This window comes from Triticum dicoccoides, chromosome 5A (assembly GCF_002162155.2).
Source record: "Triticum dicoccoides isolate Atlit2015 ecotype Zavitan chromosome 5A, WEW_v2.0, whole genome shotgun sequence".
In the NCBI taxonomy this organism is placed as follows: Eukaryota; Viridiplantae; Streptophyta; class Magnoliopsida; order Poales; family Poaceae; genus Triticum; species Triticum dicoccoides.
In genome coordinates this window covers 67356063-67365664 of record NC_041388.1, presented here as the reverse complement: position 1 = coordinate 67365664, position 9602 = coordinate 67356063, and positions in this window count along the sequence as shown.

The following is a 9602-nucleotide window of genomic DNA, read 5'->3' as shown; positions in this document are numbered from 1 at the left end:
GGGAGGCGGCGGCTGCGGGCCGGGAGGGCCCGCCCGGGCTCCACGGGCTGGCGGCGGCGGCGAAGTGGGCCTGAGGCGCGGGCCAACCAGGACGTGCCACGTGGCAGCGGTGGCGGGTGGCGATTTGTCCGGCCGGGTCGGACGTGTCCGGCTCGGCGCGGGGATCTTTTAGGGTTTCGGAGGTGGACAGAGATCCGAAAACGAAGGGGTTCTATTTATAGGCATAAGTGGAGCTAGGAGAGTCCAAATGAGGTGCGGTTTTCGGCCACGGGATCGTGATCGAACGATCTAGGACATGGAGTTGAGTTTGGTGGGTTTTGGGCCAAATTGGAGGGGTGTTGGGCTGCAACACACACGAGGCCTTTTTGGTCCCTCGGTTAACCGTTGGAGTATCAAACGAAGTCCAAATGATACGAAACTTGACAGGCGGTCTACCGGTGGTCAACCAAGGCCGCTTGGCAAGTCTCGGTCCAATCCGGAAATGTTTAATTCCCCCACACGAAAGAAAGCTAGAAATGGCCACCGAAGGAGAACGAAGCGCCGGAATGAAAAACGGACAACGGGGAAAATGCTCGAATGCATGAGATGAACACGTATGCAAATGCAATGCACATGATGACATGATATGAGAAGCATGAAAATGAAAACAACACACGGAGACAAAGACCCAGACCCGAGGAATAAATATAACTTAACGCCGGAAACGGCAAGAGTTGGAGTACAAATAGGGAAAATTACATCCGGGGTGTTACAACACTCCACCACTACGAAAAGATCTCGTCCCGAGATCTAGGACTGAAAGAACTTCGGGTACTCAGAACGGAGGTGATCCTCGCGTTCCCAGGTAGCTTCAAGGTCGGAATGGTGAGACCACTTGACTTTGAGGAATTTGATTGACTTGTTGCGAGTCTTGCGTTCAGTCTCTTCAAGAATAGCAACTGGGTGCTCACGATAAGAGAGATCTTCCTGGAGCTCAATGTCCTCGAAGTTGACGGTGCGGTCAGGAGTCTTGAAGCACTTTCGAAGCTGAGAGACATGGAACACATCATGAACATTTGCAAAGTTTGAAGGAAGCTCGAGTTGATAGGCAAGGTCGCCTCTCTTGCTGACAATCTTGAAAGGTCCCACGTATCTAGGGGCAAGCTTCCCTTTGATACCGAAGCGACGAGTACCTTTCATAGGAGAGACGCGGAGGTAAACATGATCTCCGATCTCGAAAGCCAAATCACGGTGCTTACTATCATAGTAGCTCTTCTGGCGGGATTGGGCTGCTTTGAGGTTATCACGAATGACTTTGCACATTTCTTCTGCCTCTGTGATTAAGTCATTACCCAACAGCCGACGTTCACCGGTTTCAGACCAGTTGAGAGGGGTACAACACTTCCTGCCATACAGAATTTCAAAAGGGGCCTTGCCCGAACTTGCTTGAAAACTGTTGTTGTATGAGAATTCAGCATAAGGAAGACAATCCTCCCACTTCATGCCGAAGGAGATCACACAAGCCCTGAGCATATCTTCGAGAATCTGGTTGACGCGCTCGACTTGACCGCTTGTTTGAGGATGGAAAGCAGTGCTGAAGCGGAGTTGGTGCCCATGGCCTTCTGAAAAGAATCCCAAAACTTGGAGGTAAAGATGCTGCCACGGTCTGAAGATATCACTTGAGGAATACCGTGCAGAGAGACAATTCGAGAGGTATAGAGTTCCGCCAATTGAGCTGCAGTGATTGACTCTTTGATAGGCAGAAAATGAGCCACTTTGGTGAGCTTGTCGATGACAAGAATATAGCATCATTGCCACGCTTGGATTTTGGAAACCCAGTCACGAAGTCCATCTCAATGTGGTCAAACTTCCATTCTGGAATGGCAAGAGGTTGGAGGAGACCAGCTGGCCTTTGGTGTTCTGCCTTCACTCTTCTACAGACATCACATTCATTCACGAATTGAGCGATCTCGCGCTTCATTCGAGTCCACCAATAAGCTTGCTTGAGGTCCTGATACATCTTTGTGCTCCCAGGGTGGATGGAGAGGAGAGAATTGTGAGCCTCGTTCATGATCACTTTACGAAGTTCACCTTTGGGCACAACAATACGATCCTCGAAGAAGAGAGTTTCCTTGTCATCAAGGCGGTAGCACTTGTACTTGGACTGACTCTTGGCAATCCCAATCTTCACCTTTTTCACCATAGCATCAAGAAGCTGGGCTTGGCGAATCTGGTCTTCTAAGGTAGGAGAGACTTGAAGGTTGGCGAGGAAACCTTGAGGAACAACTTGCAGATTAAGTTTGCGGAAAGCTTCACAAAGCTCGGGTTGATAAGGCTTGAGAATCAGACTGTTGCAGTAGGCCTTTCTGCTCAAAGCGTCAGCAATCACATTGGCCTTGCCTGGAGTATACTCGATACTCGGATTATACTCTTGAATCATTTCGACCCATCGAGTTTGCCTTAGGTTGAGATTAGGCTGAGTGAAGATGTACTTGAGACTCTTGTGATCGGTGAAAATGTCCACTTTTCTTCCCAATAGAAGATGTCTCCAAGTCAAAAGAGCATGCACAACTGCCGCCAACTCGAGATTGTGAGTGGGGTAGTTCTTCTCATTAGGCTTCAACTGGCGAGATGTATAAGCAACAACTTTCTTCTCTTGCATCAAAACTGCGCCAAGACCTTGGAGAGAGGCATCACAAAAGACCTCGTACGGCTTGGATTCATCAGGTGGAGTCAGAACTGGAGCAGTGATCAACTTCTCTTTCAAAGTGTTGAAAGCAATATCACACTCCGGAGACCAAACGTACTCGACGTGCTTCTGAAGAAGATTCGAGAGAGGCTTCGCGATCTTGGAAAAGTTTTCAACGAATCTTCGGCAGTAGCTTGCGAGACCGAGAAAACTGCGGAGTTGCTTCACATTCTGAGGAGGTTCCCAATTCACAATTGCGGATACCTTCTCGGGATTCACGGAAATGCCCTTGGCAGAGATGATATGACCAAGATAAAGAACCTCATCGAGCCAAAATTCACACTTGGAGAACTTGGCGTAGAACTGATGTTCCCTGAGCTTATCGAGAACCAAACGCAAGTGCTTGGCATGATCTTCCTTGTTCTTGGAGAAAACCAGAATGTCATCGAGATAGACCAAAACGAAGTCATTGGTGTAGGCGTTGAAGATGAAGTTCATCATGCGAGAGAACGTCGGAGGAGCGTTGGCGAGGCCAAAAGACATGACAGTGTATTCATATGAACCAAAGCTTGTTCTGAATGCTGTCTTGGGAATATCTTCTTCACGAATGCGAATCTGGTGATAACTCATACGGAGATCAAGCTTGGAGAATACTTGGGCGCCTTTGAGTTGTTCGAACAGCTCATTGATGTTGGAAAGTGGGTATTTGTTCTTGATGGTCTTCTTGTTCACCGGACGGTAATCAACACAAAGTCGGTCCGTTCCATCCTTCTTCTTCACAAAAAGAACACCACAACCCCACGGAGAAGTACTAGGCCGGATGAGACCCATTCTTTCTTGCTCATCGAGTTGCTTCTTCAGCTCCTTCAACTCTTCAGGTCCGAGCTTGTAAGGACGTTTGCACACAGGTTCCGTGCCAGGCTCAAGTTCAATAACGAATTCCACTGGCCGGTGCGGAGGCATTCCTGGGAGCTCTTCTGGAAAGACGTCTTGATATTCGCAAACGACAGGAATTTGCGAAATAGCGTCCAATTCACCCTTCTCATTGAGAGAAAACAGACGGATAGTATCATCCCGAGCGGCAAAAACAATTACATCCTCAGACAAATGAGTCAATTGAATCTGTCTGGCTGCACAATCAAGCTGAGCCTTGTGCTTAGAAAGCCAATCCATCCCGAGAATAAGATCAATATCTAAGTTGCCAAGAATCATTGGAGAAGCCAGAAACTTGAAATCACCCATCATGATAGAAACATCTGGAACTATTGAAGTAGCCCTCATAGACTTAGCCGGAGAAATCACTCCCATAGGTTTACCCAACATTTGTGAAACGAAGTCATGCTTGGAAACAAATGATCTTGACATGAAACAATGCGATGCACCAGAGTCAAAAAGAACTTTTGCTGGAAAAGAGTTAACCGGAAAGTTACCCATGATCACATCCGATGAGTCCTCTGCCTGAGCTGCATTCATCAAATTCACCTTGGCATGCTTGGGGTTATGCTTGACCACAACTGTACTTGCCGATCTGACAGGAGGAGGAGGAGGAAGACGCCTCTGGTTGAAACACTTGTTGGCATAGTGACCCTTCTGTTGGCACTTGTTGCACGTGACCTCTGAGAGCGGACGGTGATACGGAGCACTCGATCTTGGAGCTTGAGACGAAGTCTTGTTCTGAAAGCCTGGGTTGGGTGGGTGGGAAGAACCACTGCCACCTTTGCTCTTCTGCTGATACGGCTGACGGAACGGAGGAGGAGGAAGCCAAAACTTCTGCTGCTTGGCCACTTGAGTAGAGGAAGAAGGAGTAACATCTCTGACTCGCTTCCTGGAAGCATCACACCTCAACTGAGCAGCCTCTTGCCTCAGTGCCATGTTGTAGAACTCATTGTATCTCAAGGGCTCGAAGAGGACAAGAGCGATCTGAATATCTTCTCTGAGACCACCCCTGAACTGATATATCATGCTCTTCTCATCAGGCATGTCCTGCTTGGCAAAGCGGGCAAGCTTCTGGAACAATTTGTTGTAGTCATAGACAGACAAAGAGCCTTGCTTCATATTGCAGAATTCCTCACGCTTGCTTTTAACCACGCTCTGCGGAATGTGATGAGCTCGGAAATCTCGACGGAAATCATCCCAAGTGATAACACGTCCACCTCTGGAATCCTTGTACTGCTGGAACCATTCTACAGCTTGATCTTTGAGTTGGAAGGAAGCGAACTTCACAAAGTCCTCAGGCCTGACGTTACTGCACTTGAAATGCTTACACAGATCCACAAGCCAATCGTCAGCATCGGTTGCCTCAACACAATTGCTGAAAGTCTTTGGCCCGTTAGCAAGGAACTGGTTGAGTGTAGCAAAGTGACTCTGATTGCTGCCTTGATTCCCTTGACTGCCTTGATTGTGCTCTTGAAGAATTTGCATGATCAGCTGAGTGTTTGCATTGGTTGCAGCCATCACAGCTTGCCATGCCTCTGGAGGAGGTGGAGGCGGTGGCGGATCTTGATTCTGGTTCTGACTGGTGCTCTTAGCGGGAGCCATCCTGAAGAGGTTGACCACCGTTAGCACATAGACAGATAAATATTGAAGCTGAAACCAACAGAATGAAAATTGCAACATATAGTCTTCACATCCGAACAAAATGAACGAATGCATTCCTCTTCAAATGGTCACCTATCCATAAATTGAGAAGCCACGTAGAATTAAGGTAGAGAAATAAATCAACAAGGTACGGATCAAGAACGAATAATCGGTAAGAAATCCCAATCTCAAACCAATATCCGTGGAAGAAGAACTAGAGCTACTAGAATTCCCACCTATGAAACTCCCGAACTTTTCCGGTTATGCAATCAGGTGTTGGGGATACAGGGGAAGCATAATATCTCACCCAAACTAGCAAATCCTACATCCAGCTGTATCCATCCTTCAACACATAACCAAGAAAACTTCGGAAACCATCTACCTCAACCTTCGAAAAGCATCCGTTATACAAGTTATGGCGATACTCCCGAACTCCCGCCCCAGTACTGGGTGGCGTCGAGGTTATCTCACCAACGAACTGCATAAAAGAGATTTTTTCGATGTCGGCAAACATATCTCAAGTATTCCAGAATTGCAACGATAAAATTATGATGACAACAACTCAGAGCTCAACTCCTCGGGACACTTCCACTAAACCCCTGACAGGAGGCACCAAGACAGTATTCTCATCATAAGCCATCGGAACAAATCCAAGATACTCGCGTGATCCTAAAAGAAATTTTTTTTAGTGAAATTTGAGGAGAGAAGAGTCAAAACTCTACGTCAGGATGCCTTACCAGAGCGATGAGGAGACTGGGAAGTAAAAAGAATTCCTAAGCTCTCCGATATATAATTCCTAAATGACTCAAAACATTTTTCTAGACACAACTCGGCTGCTAAAAATGATCAAGCAATGGGGCTCCTAAGGTCGGGGAAGGCTCTGATTACCAACTTGTAACACCCTCGATGCGGCTATAGCTCCCACGTGTCGAGGCACGACTTAGAGATATAACCGCATTGAAAGCAATGTCGCAAGTTAGGAAATCATCACAACATCCCATGTAATATATGATAAAAAGGGGAAGATACATAGTTGGCTTACACTTGCCACGTCACATCAGAGTACATAAATAACATCCATCATGCAAACACTCATGGCCCGACTACGGCGCCAAAATAGAAGAAAACCCAACATGCGACAAGGCCCTGAATCAAACCCCAACTAGGCACCACTACTGATCATCGGGAAAGGAAACATAATAACGCTGAGAGTCCTCGTCGAACTCCCACTTGAGCTCGTACTCGTCACCTGGAGCGGAATCGCCTGGACCTGCATCTGGAGTTATAGTATCTGTGAGCCACAGGGACTCAGCAATCTCGCACCCTCGCGATCAAGACTATTTAAGCTTATAGGAAGTATAGGTAAATATATGTGGAGCTGCAGCAAGCGACTAGCATATGTGGTGGCTAACTTATACGCAAAAGAGAGCGAGAAGAGGAGGCAAAGCACGAGCGAGAATCTAGAGGAACAACCTGCGCAAGCATAACTCCAACACCGTGTCCACTTCCCGGACTCCACCGAGAAGGGGCCATCACGGTAACACACACGGTTGATTCATTTTGATTAATTAAGGTTCAAGTTATCTATAACCGGACATTAACAAATTCCCATCTGCCCATAACCGCGGGCACGGCTTTCGAAAGTTCAATCCCTGCAGGGGAGTCCCAACTTAGCCCATGACAAGCTCTCACGGTCAACGAAGGAATAGACCTCCTCCCAAGACGCTCCGATCAGACTCGGTATCTCGGTAACTCAAGACACTTCGACAGGTTAAAACAAGACCAGCAACACCACCCGCTATGCCGACAAATCCCGATAGGAGCTGCACATATCTCGTTCTCAGGGCACACCGGATAAGCTAAGCGTAGGGAGCCAACGTAACCCAAGTTGCCGAGGGACGGCCCCGCACGGTGCTCTAGGTTGGACCAACACTCAGAGGAGCACTGGCCCGGGGGGAGTAAAATAAGATGACCCTTGAGTCTGCAGAGCCCAAGGGAAAGAAAAGGGCTAGGTGGCAAATGGTAAAACCAAGGTTGGGCATTGCTGGACAAGCTTTAATCGAGGCGAAATATCAAGGGGTTCCCATTATAACCCAACCGCGCGAGGGACGCAAAATCCGGGAACATAACACCGATATGACGGAAACTAGGGCGGCAAGAGTGGAACAAAACACTAGGCGAGAGGCCAAGCCTTCCACCCTTTACCAAGTATATAGATGCAATAAGATAACATAGCAATATAATGATATCCCAACAAGTAATTAAATGTCCCAACAAGGAACGGCTCCAATCTTCACCTGCAACTATCAACGCTATAAGAGGGGCTGAGCAAAGCGGTAACATAGCCAATCAACGGTTTGCTAGGACAAGGTGGGTTAGGGGTTCAACATGGCAATTGGGAGGCTGACAAGCAAAAGGTAGGCATCGTAGCATTGGCATAGCAAGAGCGAGCAAACTAGCATAGCAAAGATAGTAGTGATTTCGAGGGTATGATCATCTTGCCTGCACAGTTGTCAGAGTTGACTGGATCCTCACAAGCAAACTCAACGGGCTCCTCGGTAGTGAACTCGTCTCCCGGCTCTATCCAAACAAGACAAACAAGCAACAAGGATACAATCAACCACGTGCAAGACCAAGCAATATGATGAAATGATGATATGCTATGCCGGATGCGATGCGGGATGCAAAATGCAAGATATGACAGGAAATGCATGGACCTGGCCTCAACTTGGAATTCCAAGGGTGCCACTGGATAGAGGGGATGAAATCGCTTGAAAACGATATAAAGATCATTGGAATCGGAGTTACGGTTTGAAAATGGCAAGCGTTCTAAGATATGACACCGGTCTGCGATTTACAGCAAGTAGGCATCTAAACGCAACGAAATGAACATGCTACAGCCACCAAACATGACAACAAAAGACATGGCAGGGATGCACACAAGATTCTTAACAAAAGACTAGCACTGAGCCACGGCCAATTCATCCATTATAAGGTTCAAACAAGCATGGCAAAAACGCAAATGCAAAACAGATTCCAGACTTAGTGAAATTAACACTAGTCTGAAATTTCAGATCACGAAGCCCTCTTCGGAGCAGCAAAACAACATGATACATGACCTGATTAAGACAAGTAAGAACATGGCATGGAGCTACTCAACAAGCTTAACAAAAGTCCCAAAGTGACCTGGGGCCAAAAGGGATCACAAAATATATTAACGGGCACACGAACATAGCTAAAACACAATCAGTTTTCAGACTTAGTGAAAACTGAGACATGCTGTAATATAACTCACGAAGGCATGTAAACGAGCTCGATGCACTCACCACGGTGCAAGTCATGGCAAGGCAGGCATACATACATTAAGAAGGCACAAAATACAAGCTAGACATGGCAAGAACAATGACATAGCATGCACGGATCAACTATAACAACGCCGGCAAAATCGCAAACGAGTTGACGACCTGCCTAGATTCACCACAAAGCAAAAATAGAGCTCGATTGACTCAAGCTAGGGTGCACCATAATTGCAACCAAAGACATGGATGGATAGAGCCTAACATTATTAACAAAACTCCTTTACTGATCATCCTCAAAAGAGGCACGGATCACTAGGAAACAAGCTGAACATATGTCATCATGAACTAAAATATCCCAGACTTAGTGAAAACTACCAAGTCCCTGAAAACAGATTTCCCGAGTGCCTCTCTTTGCAACCTTGCACAAGTCACCACACACATCCTAAAAATGCATAGGGTGCACCTCTGGAAAGAAGACAAAATGCTTAGCAAAACATATGAAGGACTCATAGGCATAGCATGCACACAATAATCATGGCAAAAATGACAAAAGTCTAAGATGAACTAGCAGATCTGACAATTAACTCAAGAAGCCTCCTTCTAACAGCATTTTGGGCATCAAGATGAACTCAAATAAAAATGATGCAATGGAATGAAATGATGTACTCGTCGAGGCGAAGATTTTGATATATTATATGTCCAAAACGGAGCTACGGATGCGGAGATATCATCAGTCAAAGATTGCATAAAAATTAGGGTTCGGGAGCGAAAAGTCAACCCTGAAGATTTCAGATCCAGATTTGCACGGGAACCGTGGTCGGCCGGAGAAGCTCGCCGGAGTTCTTCGAGGTCGCCGGAGAAGATGGCCGGGGCGAGGTCGGCCGGAGGAAGAGGGAGGCGAGGCCGGCCCGGGCGTGAGGTGGCGGGCTCCTCCGCGGCAAGGGGCGGCGGGGTCGGCTGAAGGCGGCGGCGGGAGGCGTGCCACGGCGGCGTGGCGGCGCCGGCCGGCGATGGCGGTGCCGGCCGGCGATGGCGGCGCGGTGGCCGACCGGGGGGAA